Source organism: Eschscholzia californica, unplaced genomic scaffold (genome assembly GCF_041429995.1).
Source record: "Eschscholzia californica isolate CP2 unplaced genomic scaffold, dmEscCali1.0.p SCAF_3, whole genome shotgun sequence".
Taxonomy (NCBI): domain Eukaryota; kingdom Viridiplantae; phylum Streptophyta; class Magnoliopsida; order Ranunculales; family Papaveraceae; genus Eschscholzia; species Eschscholzia californica.
The window spans coordinates 59,167,843-59,183,552 of record NW_028238420.1 but is presented as its reverse complement, the minus strand read 5'-3'; the positions used below and the strand labels follow the sequence as shown (position 1 = coordinate 59,183,552).

Sequence of the window (15,710 nt, the reverse complement as noted above, 5' to 3'; positions counted from 1 at the left end):
GTGAAATCTTATGCTGTTTTTAATTTTTCGAAGCAGTCTTTTGATGGTGCAAGATTTCTAGGTTTGTTAATCTTTATGGTGAGCTTAGTCTTTTAGATTCACAAATTTTATTTGCTTTTCCTCATCACTAGAAAGAGTTATTTCTCTTCCACAAACCATCAACTGTGCATAGGGGCTACTTAGTAGCTTGTTGTTGTCCTATTTGTCTCTAAATTAGGGCATTTTATGAATTGGTAGCTCTCATTTGAGCAAAATCAATCAAGAAATGTTGTAGGTTTAAGGAAGCTTAGTTGTTTTTGTTAGGATAGACAATTGATATATAAATGGATTTTATATGTTTCTATAATACATACTGATAGAACTCTTTCTCTCTGTGGTTTTCCTTTTCAGCATTGCCTATATCGTCGCTCTTTCCCTTTTTATATTTCATGGTATGTATTTATTTTTGAGATCCATTGACATTTTTTCTTAGATGTGCTTTTCATTCAGCAGATTATTTCTTCAGTTCGATTTGAAAGTTGATTTTCTCATTGGACAAATCCGAGGAGGGTTTTCTTAGTGGAAAATCAAAAAATATGTTGCAAATAGCATTTGTTTGGTTTCCATTAAAAATATTACTTTTTATTCTATCACAAGATTTCAGCTTCGTTTTCGTTTCATGTAGATAAGAGATTGACCTTCATATCGCAAAAAAGGAGGAAATATTGCGCAGGATGTATAGGTAAGCATCTTTATCTCTGCAGCTTCACATCGACGAGATAAATCGTAAGAATCCAACTCATCAAAATAACTAGCTAAGCTAATTTGATTGTGCTTTCCTCTTTTCTCGAAGGTGCTGCATTTATGTTGGGAAGAGCTTTGACTTCTGTCTAGTGGGGCATCATAGCAGATCGGTATGGTCGAAAACCTGTCATATTGTTCAGGACTATATCAGTGTTAGTATTAACTTCTGGATCCTACTTTATTTCTTCTTAAAGTAAAGTTAGAATGGTCTTCCTGGCCCAATAAAGGTGATTGTGTGCATCAATTGAGATTTTTCAAAGAAAAATCACTTTTCTGGGAAAAATCGGATTTCGGAAAAGTTCTTTGGGGAAGAATCATTTTCGGTGAAAAATCATTGAGACTTGGAACCTTTGGAGGAATACTCTGAACTTATTATCATGCCACTGACATTGAAATCTACAGAAAATCATTGAGACTTTGAACTAATAATCATCCCACTGACGTTAAAATCTGCAAAAATCATTGAGACTCGGAACCTTCACTATTATTAAAACTTACACGGTTGTTGTTGTCTATTTATTGATTCACCACAAGATTGTTTGATCTTGTATATTACATCCCACACTTTGTATGTAGATAGAGGTGTGGCGACACAAAGAAAGGCTCCTTCGTCATGACATCTCCGTAGAAACCTTTTAATCCTTTTTTTCCAAGAAAATAAACGAAAACCTAAACTATGTCTCGAAAATCACCTAGAATCTGGCCAACTGTCATTCATTGATGTAAGCATTACTACGAATATATCTCTCATATTTGGGTTGTTCCACAAAGTAAGGTCATCCCATTCATTATCACTAACATGACATAATTTAATAGAAAAACAAGAGTTTCTAAAAATTTCTATGTAAAGAAAGTGAGTCTTAGATGTTACCTTAATCCCAATGAGGGTTTTAATGCTTATGAAAGTTCTTTCGAAATCAAGGAAGACAACATAAATGTCTTGATCCTAAAAATTTAAAATGCATAAGCAATTATAGATACAAAAGTTACAGAATTTGAAAAAACATAACCTAAATAACCTCTTGATGTGAAGAAATATTTCTTGAGTTTCTCATTAATTGTTGATCATGCCATTGCGTCAAATTGATTGTGGGTGAAATCATCTTCTAATGTTACAGAAACGATTGGAAGAACATATATTAACTAAGAGAAGTAAATGAAATGAAAATTTTAAAAAGCCGGAATTTGGGTAATGCATACATGTCGTGAACAGTTGTTTAACTTGGGAAGCAGAATTAAGATTTAACATCCATCTATTACTGACCATCATTGCGTAAATCTTGATTTCAGTCATTATTTTTCAGAGAACGAAATAGAGAAAGACTAGAAAGAGACTAGATAGGAAGAGAGACTAGATAGGAAGAGAGACTAGAGAGAGAGAAAAGAGAGAGAGACATGAGAGATAGATAAGAGAGAGAAGATTGCTAGAAGTTCAAGTATATAGAAAGTTTAATAAAGAACGATTAAAATAGTTATTGTGAATCTTTAATATAATAAAATAGTTATGTTCAATTGGATAGTCTTAAGAGGGCAATTGACTTTGACCAGTCTTGGCACTTTTATGGCATCAGACTAGTTAGTCCAAGGCCAACCGATTCTGAGGGCATATGCCCCCAACACCTTAATTTTTTAGGCGCAATTGTTTCCAAGCTATATGTGTTACTATCTATCCCTGAATTGTTTCCACAACTCTCCTAGCACCCAACTCGGCCATCTGACTAGATCTTAGTAATTCAGGGACAGATAGTAACACATATAGCTAGGAAAGAATTGCGCCTAAAAAAAAAAGGTGTTGGGGGCATATGCCCTCTGAATCGGTTGGCCTTGGACTAACTAGTCCGATGCCATAAAAGTGCCAAGACTGGTCAAAGTCAATTGGTCTCTTGGACTATCCAGTTGACCATAACTATTTTATTCGGTTAAAGATTCACAATAACTATTTTATTCGGTTAAAGATTCCCAATAACTATTTTATTCGATTAAATATTCACAATAACTTTCAACACAAAAAAATGATTCACAATAACTATTTTATTCGTTCTTGATTGAACTTTCTATATACTTGAACTTCTAGCAATCTTCTCTCTCTCGTCTTTTTCTCTTTAGTTCTTCGAAATAATGACTGAAATCAAGATTCACGCAATGATGGTCAGTAATAGATGGATGCTAAATCTTAATTCTGCTTCCCAAGTTAAACAACTGTTCACAACATGTATGTATTGCCCAAATTCCTGCTTTTTGAATTTTTCATTTCATTTACTTCTCTTAGTTAATGTTATGTTCTTCCAGTCGTTTCTATAACCTCAGAAGATGATTTCACCCACAATTTGACGCAATGGCATGATCAACAATTAATGAGGAACTCAAGAAATATTTCTTCACATCATAAGGTTATTTAGGTTATGTTTTTTCAAATTCGGTAATTTTTATTTGTATAATTGCTTATGCATTTTGAATTTTCAGGATCAAGACATTTATGTTGTCTTTCTTGATTTCGAAAGGACTTTCATAAGCATTAAAACCCTCATTCGGATTAAGGTAACCACCTAATTTAAAGACTCAATTTCTTAACATAGAAATTTTTAGAAACTCTTGTTTTTTTTTAAAAAAATTGTCCTGTTATTGATAATCAATGGGATAACCATAATTTGTAGAACAACCCAAATCTGAGACATATATTCGTAGTAATGCTTACATCAATGAATGACAGTTGGGCTGATTCGAGGTAATTTTCGAGACATGGTTCAGGTTTTCGTTTATTTTCTTGAAAAAAAAGGATTAAAGGGTTTTTATGTAGATGCCACGACGAAGGAGCCTTTCTTTGTGTTGCCACACCTCTATCTACATATAAAGTTTGGGATGTAATATATAAGATAAAGCAGTCCTGTGGTGAAATTATAAACCGACAGCAACAACAGTGTAAGTTTCTATAGTAATGAAGGTTTTGAGTCTCAATGATTTTCTGCAGATTTTAACGTCAGTGGGATGATTGTTAGTTCTGAATCTCAATGATTTTCTGCAGATTTCAATGTTAGTGGCATGATAATAAGTTCCGAATATTCCTCCAAAAGTGTTATGCAAACGACACTGGCTAAAGACCTATTCAACCAATGTAATCATGTGTCCTGTTAATTTTGTACAGTGTGTTTCTTTTGCCGCATTATTTTTACTAAGTCCTTTCGTGTCTATAGTTGAAGAATTCGACACAGTCTTAGAAGCTTATCCTCGTCTTGAAGACTGGCGAAATATCATGATGCAACCTAAGGTGATTTTTTTTTCCCGTTCTAGATTCATTGTCGTGATTAGGTCTTTAAATGTAGATCACTTTTATTCTTCTAGGTTGACAACAACAAAAAATTCGTGATTTTCATTGATTACGAGATAGCTTTTCGGTCTTCCACGGTTCAATTTCTGAGTTACTGTAAGGTACAAACTTGCCTATCTGTTGATTGTATTACTTTGGTGTGACGAATTTTCATTTTTGCAGGATGATAACTTGCCTATCAGTTGACCATATTACTTTGGTGTGACGAATTCTGAGTATAAATTTTCATTCTGCAGGACGATATGTGTCTTAGATATGCTTATGTAATAGTTCTATACCGTCCAGTAAATCGTCAAGCAGACGATGAATTGACTAAAATGTAAGTGCCAAATTGTATTCCATACCTTATTATAAGTACAAAGTCTTGACTCAGTATCTTTTTGGTGAAGTTGTATGGACGCAGGAGCGTTTGACTGCGTACCCCACAATGTTACGCCATCGGACGTCAATGATGTGATTGAGAAGGTTACAAGCTCATCTAATAGAGCGTGTTAAATCAGTTGCTTGCCTTGCCTTTCTGTTTTTGGCCCTATTTTTTCTATTTCTGCCCTTTCTTTTCTATGTAGACTGGAATTTCCTCAAACAATAAGGATATGTGTTAACTAAATAATCAAGTTAAATAGTGAACATGATCAGTAATTTTACCGATAAAAAAGTGATCCATAAATAACGTTTAGTTCGAATACAAAATGTTCGGGCTCATGAAAGTACTGTTCAGGAGAGCTTGTATTTACTTATCTAGATGTTGTTGAAGCTATTGCAGTTTGCCTGTTTTTTTTTAAGGGAGATTTTGACATTCACTCCCACTTCCACTTTTATATCGATATTAGGACTGCACCCCCTTTTTTTGAATTTTTGATTTACACCCCCACGTCGACGGAAACTGTCAACTCGGAGTTAAGTTGAAAGTGTGTGAACTGCACGTGTGAATCGGGATTAGAATACCCTTATTTGCATTTTAATTTCCGACTCAATACCATCTTCTTCTTTCTTTCATCACCAATCCTCATCCACCACCATTGTTTCCGCAACTCTCTAGCACCCAACTCGGCCATCTGACTACAACTCGGCCATCTGACTAGATCTTAGGAATACCTTAGTTTTGCTTATCTGCAAGAGATTTTGACTTTTAAAGCTAAAAGAAGTCAAGAGCTTACTTACTTTCCTTCAAGAACATCTGGCGATAGAATACCAAAGCAGTTTAAGAATTCATAGACCGTTCGGCGGGTAGGGACGTAGGGTATCCAGCACAACTGATTATAATTGCTTCAAGAACATCCTACAAGGGCAATTTAGCAATGAACGTAAGAGGTAAAAGCACAACCAGTAGCTGCTAGTACGAATTTGCTAGATAAATATCTCATACTTGCACCACAGCGCAACTGTTGCATGACATTGGCATTCTCAAAAATGCCAGGTTTTTAAACATTGTTTGGCTTACGCATCTAATATAGTGGGGCTTCGTTGAATTTAGAGTCTCCGTCAACTGTTGTGGTTGTAGCTGCATTAGTCCAAATAAAACCAAATAATGTGACGTGAAAAGAAATACGCATCACATAACAGTATATTTCACATGAATCAAATTTACCACTCCGGCATAATGGGCAATGGTAAAGTTGGTGCGTGATAGTTTCGGTTTGATAAACCATTTGTGAACTTTAAACGTGTGATAGAGTTTCTGACAAAATGTTTTCGTGCGTGGACTTTGGACACATACTGCAAATGCAACATACATGAATGAGGAAGTTCCAGAATAACTGTTTTCCAGCAATCTTGATGACACTTGGTCTTTTTTGTGCCCTCTTGCGCTAGATGGTAAGATCAACTGGTGCCAAGATGAGAAGTGCAACAACTCAGACCAAGGGTAAGGAAGCAAAACATACCAAGCCTCGTCAAGGAGTGCAATAACGCCTCCAGGTTTCTGCAAGAAAAAGTAGCATAATTACGTGGAATGCAGTTATCAACATTTAGCCATGTATACACGCATGCCTGCAAAACCAACTGATGTAACCTAATTTACTAATCACTTCTACTACAGTTATAATCTTATTTGCGTTTACCAAAATCATATTTGTGGTAGTTTTTTTATCAGCTTCAATTCTCAAATAGTTGTCTTTTATTAGTTTGCCCAGAACACCAAAATATTTAACCATAACTCGATGAAAAATTCCTTGCTATGTCATAGAACTGAGTCTGACTATCAATCAGCCACTAGTCGGTCCTCACCAGTTCGACTCCTAATTATATTTTCAGAAAAGAAAAACTAGTGTTAGTTAAGTTGGTGGGCAGTAGATTTTTCCTACATCTATTGTTGATTCCTTCACATACAACATGATTTGCTTCACTAAGGTAAACCGTAAACCCCTGTTTTAGATAGAGGGTTGTGATATATGTTCTTTAGGGTGGGACCATGACTTAGGTGATATTAAGTTTGTGGTAATCCAACTCAACCCCAATTGCCAACTAGTGAAGATGACCTAGTTATATCATTGGTTGCTAAATAACCCTTCTCCCATGTGGGTCAATTCTCACACGCGCCCTCACGTGTGGCGTTCTTTGACCCTAACACCTATTTTTTTTTCTTTTCGGGTGACGTGGAGCACATCTGGCTTTTAAGCCAATCTGACCTTAGCTCTGATACCATGTTTTTCATCTTTTTGTTTTCTTGCAAATGGGTGTGCTAGATTTTGCGATCTGATTCACGTACCCACCCTAAAAGGGTACGACCGAACCAGATCAGGGTTCGCTCTCTAGATAACCGAACCTGGTAACATTCATCTATGTATTTGATCTGTTCACCAACACTTACAAAAGAGGAAAAGATATTGTTAAATATTTAGAAATTATTCGAAACTAGGGCTTCTAAAAGTAGCAACAACCAGATTCAGGTTACAAACTTGAAATGACTTAGACAAAAGGATCCAATGCATACCTGGTTGAAATGTTTTTTTTTGCATAAAACCTGGTTGAAATGTTGTTGCAGCTTCTCATTTGTAAAGTTAATACAGAATTGCTCAAAACTACTATACAGGAAACATTGATATCAAAAAGTTTCTTTGACAATATAAAGTAGCTAATTAACAGATTTCAAGCTCACGACTTTTCTGTTTAGTTTATCGAAGATTACCTGTTTGTCTTAAAGCTTTCGAACCCATACATGTCTAAGGATACCAATAAGAGATTTAGAGTTAGGACCAAAAATCCAAAAGCAATCTTTTTATCACAAGGTTTTATTGTTGGACCTGATTCGTTCTTCTAACAATTTTTTATCGAATCTTTTTGTGTAGGTAGGAGAGGTTTAGATTCTATTCATTTTCCTATTAGAAAACATACATTAAATTCCACCAATACATACGGAATTTAAATACCCATGAAATGAAAACCCTTCTCCCCCCATCTCTTCTGTATTTTCATCGATGACCAACATAGCAGAATTCCTTAGATGATCTTAATTCTTAATTAAAAGACTTCTACTTGTACATATCATTGACTGCATTATCAAAATTGTCTTCAATGGCTGAAAAAGAGACCCAAACACCTGAAACTCAAGTCAATATCACCATATCAGTTCCTAGCCAGTACTCCTCAAACCTTGTATTAACCAATCCAAACAGCTGCAACGGCGAAAGTGCACAGGCAGTTTGGGAAAATATAGATCGTTCGAGAAGAGCTAGTGGCTAGCTAACTATACACATAGTTTCATCAGAAAATGTTAGTGTGATGGTAAATCTTTGATATTCTCAAATGTGAAGACACATTTTACGGTAAAGTAACTTTGAAAAAAATTTATATCTCAAAATCAATACAGCTGAGTTGATGCAATTTTGTGACATTATCGCATGAGTGCAAAATCGTGTGATTGGAGTTACCATGTTGTGAGTGTACAAAATGCAAATATTCGTTAGATACTGAAAACATTTATTAAATTATGTTTTGTCACTGACTCACCGTCGTCAAATAAGAAATATCAGTTTAACAGTGTTGTTTAAAAATATTTACTACAACGTTATGAAGGAAATGCCTGAAAAGATTGATAAAAAATTATTCTTAGAGAAGTTTGACATAAAAAGAAAATTACTTTGCAGATGGGGCAAATTACATTGTTGTTTAAGAATATCTACTACAAAGTTACCAAGGAAATGTCTCAAAAGATTGATAAAACGTTATTTTATAGAAATTTGACATAAGAAAAAGTTACTTTGCGAATGGAGCAAACATAAGTATTGCGTGATGAATTTGGGTGATGGATTTTTTTTTTGAGATTTAGACATAAACTAACTTTACCATCTAAAAGGTAACGACGTCTAACAACACTTAACCCTAGTGGACTCTTCCGTTAATCCAAAAACGTGAGATATTTTAAACACGGGTTGTTTTATAGGAACATTTGATGTCTCGTACACTCATTTTTAAAAGTCTGATGACCCTAACACTAGTTTAACAAAAATAATAAAAATTAAAACCTATTTACACTTGTAAAACATATACTATAATAAACCTAGATAATCAAATAAATTCATTATGCCCTTTTTTGTTTCTTTATCATGGCAATGCCTTAGGATTTGTAGGATTCTATTGTTTTCAACTTATCTTATTTCATCCAATCATAATGTATTAAGAAGCTTCATTATATTCTCATATTATATGTGCATTGATAAAGCAAAACTAAAAAGGAAAAACTGATTGAGGAAACATGTTAGAGAATAGAGAGCAACTAGCTGCTGCTGCAGGATTGGACGTCTATCTATCTCACCACGTCAATGACCGCGGAAAGAATGCCCTTCTAAAGGCTCGTTACCTCAACGCCTGTTCGCTTCAAGTGTAGTGTCTTCTTTAACTAGGAGTGTATCAGCTCCAGCATTATTAAGTGAAAGGAATGCTGGGTCGGTCTATTACATTAGGTAGGAGATGCAAGACTTGTCTTAACCACAAGTGCATTCCCTATTTGAAGAACAAAGTATACTGATGAAGACCAATTCGTGAATAACAAGCTATACTGGAATAAAATTTTACTTTTTCAATTAGGACAACTCATACTTTAATGTGTCTTTATGTAGTGCCCCTACCTATTATAACGGGTGCCTATAGCAAAGTTAAGGAGTTGTCGGGTAGTTTCTTAAAGGCGCTAGTGTTTTGGAGAAATAAGCAAAATTTCCGGGGCAATAAGTTTTGGGTGGAAACAATTTTTTTTGTTTCTTCCAAACATCATCACCCTTTCAATTCTTTATTCTTTCTTTTTCTCCTCTCATCTCAACTAAAACTCCGACGACCTCCACCGGATTCCGGCGACTTCCACCATTAATGTCCGCGATCAACATCAACATTCTTCTTTCTTTTCTCTCTTTCTTCTCTCTCTTTTCTTCTTTCTTCACTATCTTTACTTTTTTCTCTCCTCTTATCCTCTCTCACGAAATTTCCGGCGAAGGTGATCTCCCTTCGCCGGAAACTCGTCTGGATCTGGTTCGTCTGGTTTTCAAACGATGGAACCACACCTTCGTCTGGAAACCGGACGAAGGTTTCCGGCGAAGGGACAACCCCTTCGCCAGAACTGTTAAAAAATGGAAAGGGGAAGAAGAGATAAAGAGGCAGCTAGAGGAGAGCAGAAGAGAGAGAGAAGACATAAGAGAGAGAGAGAAAGAAACACGTCGTCGTCGGTCATTTTCGGCTGGCACCTACATTCCGACGACTTGAGGGGGAGTGTTTGGTTTGATTTTTTTTGGTTTTTTACCGTCTTCCCCAAAAACTTTTCCGCTTTCTTAAATTCTATTGAAACGGAAATATCTCAAAAGACCATTTATTTTGAAACTCATCCCTAACTTCTTTTTATTTGCAGAAATATCCAACTTCATCCATCGTCCAACCCTTTAAAAAACTGTAGAGTACAAAATTTTAAAAGAAAATTGTAAATTTTGTTGAATTTCCTAGACAACAATATTTTTTCTTCTTCACTTCCTCTGAAGTCCAACTACCTCCTCTGAACTCTGGCCACCACCACTTTTGACCACTGCTATCTTTTTTCTCTATCACCCTTCCTCTCTCTTCCCCCCACTCTCAATAATGATGTTGGTGTTGGGAAAGATATGAGGAAGTAAAGACGGTTGTAGAAACGAGAGGAGGAAGAAATGGTGGCGCCAGGTTTAGGAGAACAAGAAAAGATTGAAGGCTGCCACTGCATGCCGGCGACATTCATATGTATGGAGAAGAGATGGTGGTAAATGTTTTTGGCCATTTGGGGAATCAAAGGAACAAATAATTTTGACCAAATTTTTTACTCAAAATTTTATACTGTACTTCGGATAATATTTTGTTTGCCCAAAGCGATTCCATCTCTAACTTCATATCTATATTTCGTCTTCACTTCACCACCAACACTGTTTCTACTTCTCTCATTCTTTAGAGTTTTAAGTGAAGTCTTTGTGGAAAGTTTCGTGTGAAACACCGTAGAGACAGAGAGATACGAATAAGAGAGAGATGTGGTTGCTCATGACAATATTAAAGGAAATAAACATCATTAATTAAGAACTCTTGATCGGTAACTCCACTACAAATGAATATATTTTTTATTTTGTCAAACTAGTTATATGTCCTGCCAAAAATTTGCTCGGTCCCAAACAAGTGAAACAACTGCCTTCTTAATCGGTAACTCCACTACAAATTAAAAACAATTTTTAAAAGAACTCTTGATCCAAAGGCTGAGGATATACGAATTAGGTCACATGTTAAATGAGATTAATAAACTCCCAGTCAACGCCTTCTTCACTTAATTTCTTAAAAAAAACGCCTTCTTTACTTGATGAGTAATTGCGTTTTCAGTTTCTTGCATGGGTTTTTCTTTTCCTTTAAATACCCTTATAAGTTACTGTTCTATATATGGATTGTTGTTGTTTTAAGCAATGGTAAGTTATTTCTGTAATGGGGTTTCATTCACTTCAGAAAAAAACACTTTGGATTGAATTTAGCTCTTTTAGGTTTTTAAACTTATTGAAGTAGTAGTACTTTTTGAATAATGGGTTGAAATATTGTATGGGTATTCACTAGTTTGTAGTGAAATCTTAGAATGTGGTCTTAGTTTTTGAAGAATGGTTGATTTGTTTAGGAAGTTTTGATGATTGGGTATTGGTATTTAGGAAATGGGTATGAGGGTTATTACTTGTTAGTTCTTTAGTGAAATCTTATGCTGTTTTTAATTTTTCGAAGCAGTCTTTTGATGGTGCAAGATTTCTAGGTTTGTTAATCTTTATGGTGAGCTTAGTCTTTTAGATTCACAAATTTTATTTGCTTTTCCTCATCACTAGAAAGAGTTATTTCTCTTCCACAAACCATCAACTGTGCATAGGGGCTACTTAGTAGCTTGTTGTTGTCCTGTTTGTCTCTAAATTAGGGCATTTTATGAATTGGTAGCTCTCATTTGAGCAAAATCAATCAAGAAATGTTGTAGGTTTAAGGAAGCTTAGTTGTTTTTGTTAGGATAGACAATTGATATATAAATGGATTTTATATGTTTCTATAATACATACTGATAGAACTCTTTCTCTCTGTGGTTTTCCTTTTCAGCATTGCCTATATCGTCGCTCTTTCCCTTTTTATATTTCATGGTATGTATTTATTTTTGAGATCCATTGACATTTTTTCTTAGATGTGCTTTTCATTCAGCAAATTATTTCTTCAGTTCGATTTGAAAGTTGATTTTCTCATTGGACAAATCCGAGGAGGGTTTTCTTAGTGGAAAATCAAAAAATATGTTGCAAATAGCATTTGTTTGGTTTCCATTAAAAATATTACTTTTTATTCTATCACAAGATTTCAGCTTCGTTTTCGTTTCATGTAGATAAGAGATTGACCTTCATATCGCAAAAAAGGAGGAAATATTGCGCAGGATATATAGGTAAGCATCTTTATCTCTGCAGCTTCACATCGACGAGATAAATCGTAAGAATCCAACTCATCAAAATAACTAGCTAAGCTAATTTGATTGTGCTTTCCTCTTTTCTCGAAGGTGCTGCATTTATGTTGGGAAGAGCTTTGACTTCTGTCTAGTGGGGCATCATAGCAGATCGGTATGGTCGAAAACCTGTCATATTGTTCAGGACTATATCAGTGTTAGTATTAACTTCTGGATCCTACTTTATTTCTTCTTAAAGTAAAGTTAGAATGGTCTTCCTGGCCCAATAAAGGTGATTGTGTGCATCAATTGAGATTTTTCAAAGAAAAATCACTTTTCTGGGAAAAATCGGATTTCGGAAAAGTTCTTTGGGGAAGAATCATTTTCGGTGAAAAATCATTGAGACTTGGAACCTTTGGAGGAATACTCTGAACTTATTATCATGCCACTGACATTGAAATCTACAGAAAATCATTGAGACTTTGAACTAATAATCATCCCACTGACGTTAAAATCTGCAAAAATCATTGAGACTCGGAACCTTCACTATTATTAAAACTTACACGGTTGTTGTTGTCTATTTATTGATTCACCACAAGATTGTTTGATCTTGTATATTACATCCCACACTTTGTATGTAGATAGAGGTGTGGCGACACAAAGAAAGACTCCTTCGTCATGACATCTCCGTAGAAACCTTTTAATCCTTTTTTTCCAAGAAAATAAACGAAAACCTAAACTATGTCTCGAAAATCACCTAGAATCTGGCCAACTGTCATTCATTGATGTAAGCATTACTACGAATATATCTCTCATATTTGGGTTGTTCCACAAAGTAAGGTTATCCCATTCATTATCACTAACATGACATAATTTAATAGAAAAACAAGAGTTTCTAAAAATTTCTATGTAAAGAAAGTGAGTCTTAGATGTTACCTTAATCCCAATGAGGGTTTTAATGCTTATGAAAGTTCTTTCGAAATCAAGGAAGACAACATTAATGTCTTGATCCTAAAAATTTAAAATGCATAAGCATTTATAGATACAAAAGTTACAGAATTTGAAAAAACATAACCTAAATAACCTCTTGATGTGAAGAAATATTTCTTGAGTTTCTCATTAATTGTTGATCATGCCATTGCGTCAAATTGATTGTGGGTGAAATCATCTTCTAATGTTACAGAAACGACTGGAAGAACATATATTAACTAAGAGAAGTAAATGAAATGAAAATTTTAAAAAGCCGGAATTTGGGTAATGCATACATGTCGTGAACAGTTGTTTAACTTGGGAAGCAGAATTAAGATTTAACATCCATCTATTACTGACCATCATTGCGTAAATCTTGATTTCAGTCATTATTTTTCAGAGAACGAAATAGAGAAAGACTAGAGAGAGACTAGATAGGAAGAGAGACTAGAGAGAGAAAAGAGAGAGAGACATGAGAGATAGACAAAAGAGAGAAGATTGCTAGAAGTTCAAGTATATAGAAAGTTTAATAAAGAACGATTAAAATAGTTATTGTGAATCTTTAATATAATAAAATAGTTATGTTCAATTGGATAGTCTAAGAGGGCAATTGACTTTGACCAGTCTTGGCACTTTTATGGCATCAGACTAGTTAGTCCAAGGCCAACCGATTCTGAGGGCATATGCCCCCAACACCTTATTTTTTAGGCGCAATTGTTTCCAAGCTATATGTGTTACTATCTATCCCTGTATTGTTTCCACAACTCTCCTAGCACCCAACTCGGCCATCTGACTAGATCTTAGTAATTCAGTGACAGATAGTAACACATATAGCTAGGAAAGAATTGCGCCTAAAAAAATAAGGTGTTGGGGGCATATGCCCTCGGAATCGGTTGGCCTTGGACTAACTAGTCCGATGCCATAAAAGTGCCAAGACTGGTCAAAGTCAATTGGTCTCTTGGACTATCCAGTTGACCATAACTATTTTATTCGGTTAAAGATTCACAATAACTATTTTATTCGGTTAAAGATTCACAATAACTATTTTATTCGATTAAATATTCACAATAACTTTCAACACAAAAAAATGATTCACAATAACTATTTTATTCGTTCTTGATTGAACTTTCTATATACTTGAACTTCTAGCAATCTTCTCTCTCTCTCGTCTTTCTCTCTTTAGTTCTTCGAAATAATGACTGAAATCAAGATTCACGCATTGATGGTCAGTAATAGATGGATGCTAAATCTTAATTCTGCTTCCCAAGTTAAACAACTGTTCAGAACATGTATGTATTGCCCAAATTCATGCTTTTTGAATTTTTCATTTCATTTACTTCTCTTAGTTAATGTTATGTTCTTCCAGTCGTTTCTATAACCTCAGAAGATGATTTCACCCACAATTTGACGCAATGGCATGATCAACAATTAATGAGGAACTCAAGAAATATTTCTTCACATCATAAGGTTATTTAGGTTATGTTTTTTCAAATTCGGTAATTTTTATTTGTATAATTGCTTATGCATTTTGAATTTTCAGGATCAAGACATTTATGTTGTCTTTCTTGATTTCGAAAGGACTTTCATAAGCATTAAAACCCTCATTCGGATTAAGGTAACCAACTAATTTAAAGACTCAATTTCTTAACATAGAAATTTTTAGAAACTCTTGTTTTTTTTTAAAAAAATTGTCCTGTTATTGATAATCAATGGGATAACCATAATTTGTAGAACAACCCAAATCTGAGACATATATTCGTAGTAATGCTTACATCAATGAATGACAGTTGGGCTGATTCGAGGTAATTTTCGAGACATGGTTCAGGTTTTCGTTTATTTTCTTGAAAAAAAAGGATTAAAGGGTTTTTATGTAGATGCCATGACGAAGGAGCCTTTCTTTGTGTTGCCACACCTCTATCTACATATAAAGTTTGGGATGTAATATATAAGATAAAGCAGTCCTGTGGTGAAATTATAAACCGACAGCAACAACAGTGTAAGTTTCTATAGTAATGAAGGTTTTGAGTCTCAATGATTTTCTGCAGATTTTAACGTCAGTGGGATGATTGTTAGTTCTGAATCTCAATGATTTTCTGCAGATTTCAATGTTAGTGGCATGATAATAAGTTCCGAATATTCCTCCAAAAGTGTTATGCAAACGACACTGGCTAAAGACCTATTCAACCAATGTAATCATGTGTCCTGTTAATTTTGTACAGTGTGTTTCTTTTGCCGCATTATTTTTACTAAGTCCTTTCGTGTCTATAGTTGAAGAATTCGACACAGTCTTAGAAGCTTATCCTAGTCTTGAAGACTGGCGAAATATCATGATGCAACCTAAGGTGATTTTTTTTCCCCGTTCTAGATTCATTGTCGTGATTAGGTCTTTAAATGTAGATCACTTTTATTCTTCTAGGTTGACAACAACAAAAAATTCGTGATTTTCATTGATTACGAGATAGCTTTTCGGTCTTCCACGGTTCAATTTCTGAGTTACTGTAAGGTACAAACTTGCCTATCTGTTGATTGTATTACTTTGGTGTGACGAATTTTCATTTTTGCAGGATGATAACTTGCCTATCAGTTGACCATATTACTTTGGTGTGACGAATTCTGAGTATAAATTTTCATTCTGCAGGACGATATGTGTCTTAGATATGCTTATGTAATAGTTCTATACCGTCCAGTAAACCGTCAAGCAGACGATGAATTGACTAAAATGTAAGTGCCAAATTATATTCCATACCTTAT

General features: G+C 34.8%; 1 long non-coding RNA gene across 1 annotated transcript; it reads left to right on the top strand.

The window, feature by feature from the left end:
* The first annotated feature begins 344 nt into the window (after nucleotides 1-344).
* LOC147552562 (uncharacterized) lies at nucleotides 345-4,048 on the top strand. Its single transcript, XR_015236956.1, has 4 exons — nucleotides 345-431; nucleotides 665-721; nucleotides 833-935; nucleotides 3,975-4,048. It is a non-coding gene; the product is annotated as an uncharacterized LOC147552562 (long non-coding RNA).
* The last annotated feature ends 11,662 nt before the right edge of the window (nucleotides 4,049-15,710 follow it).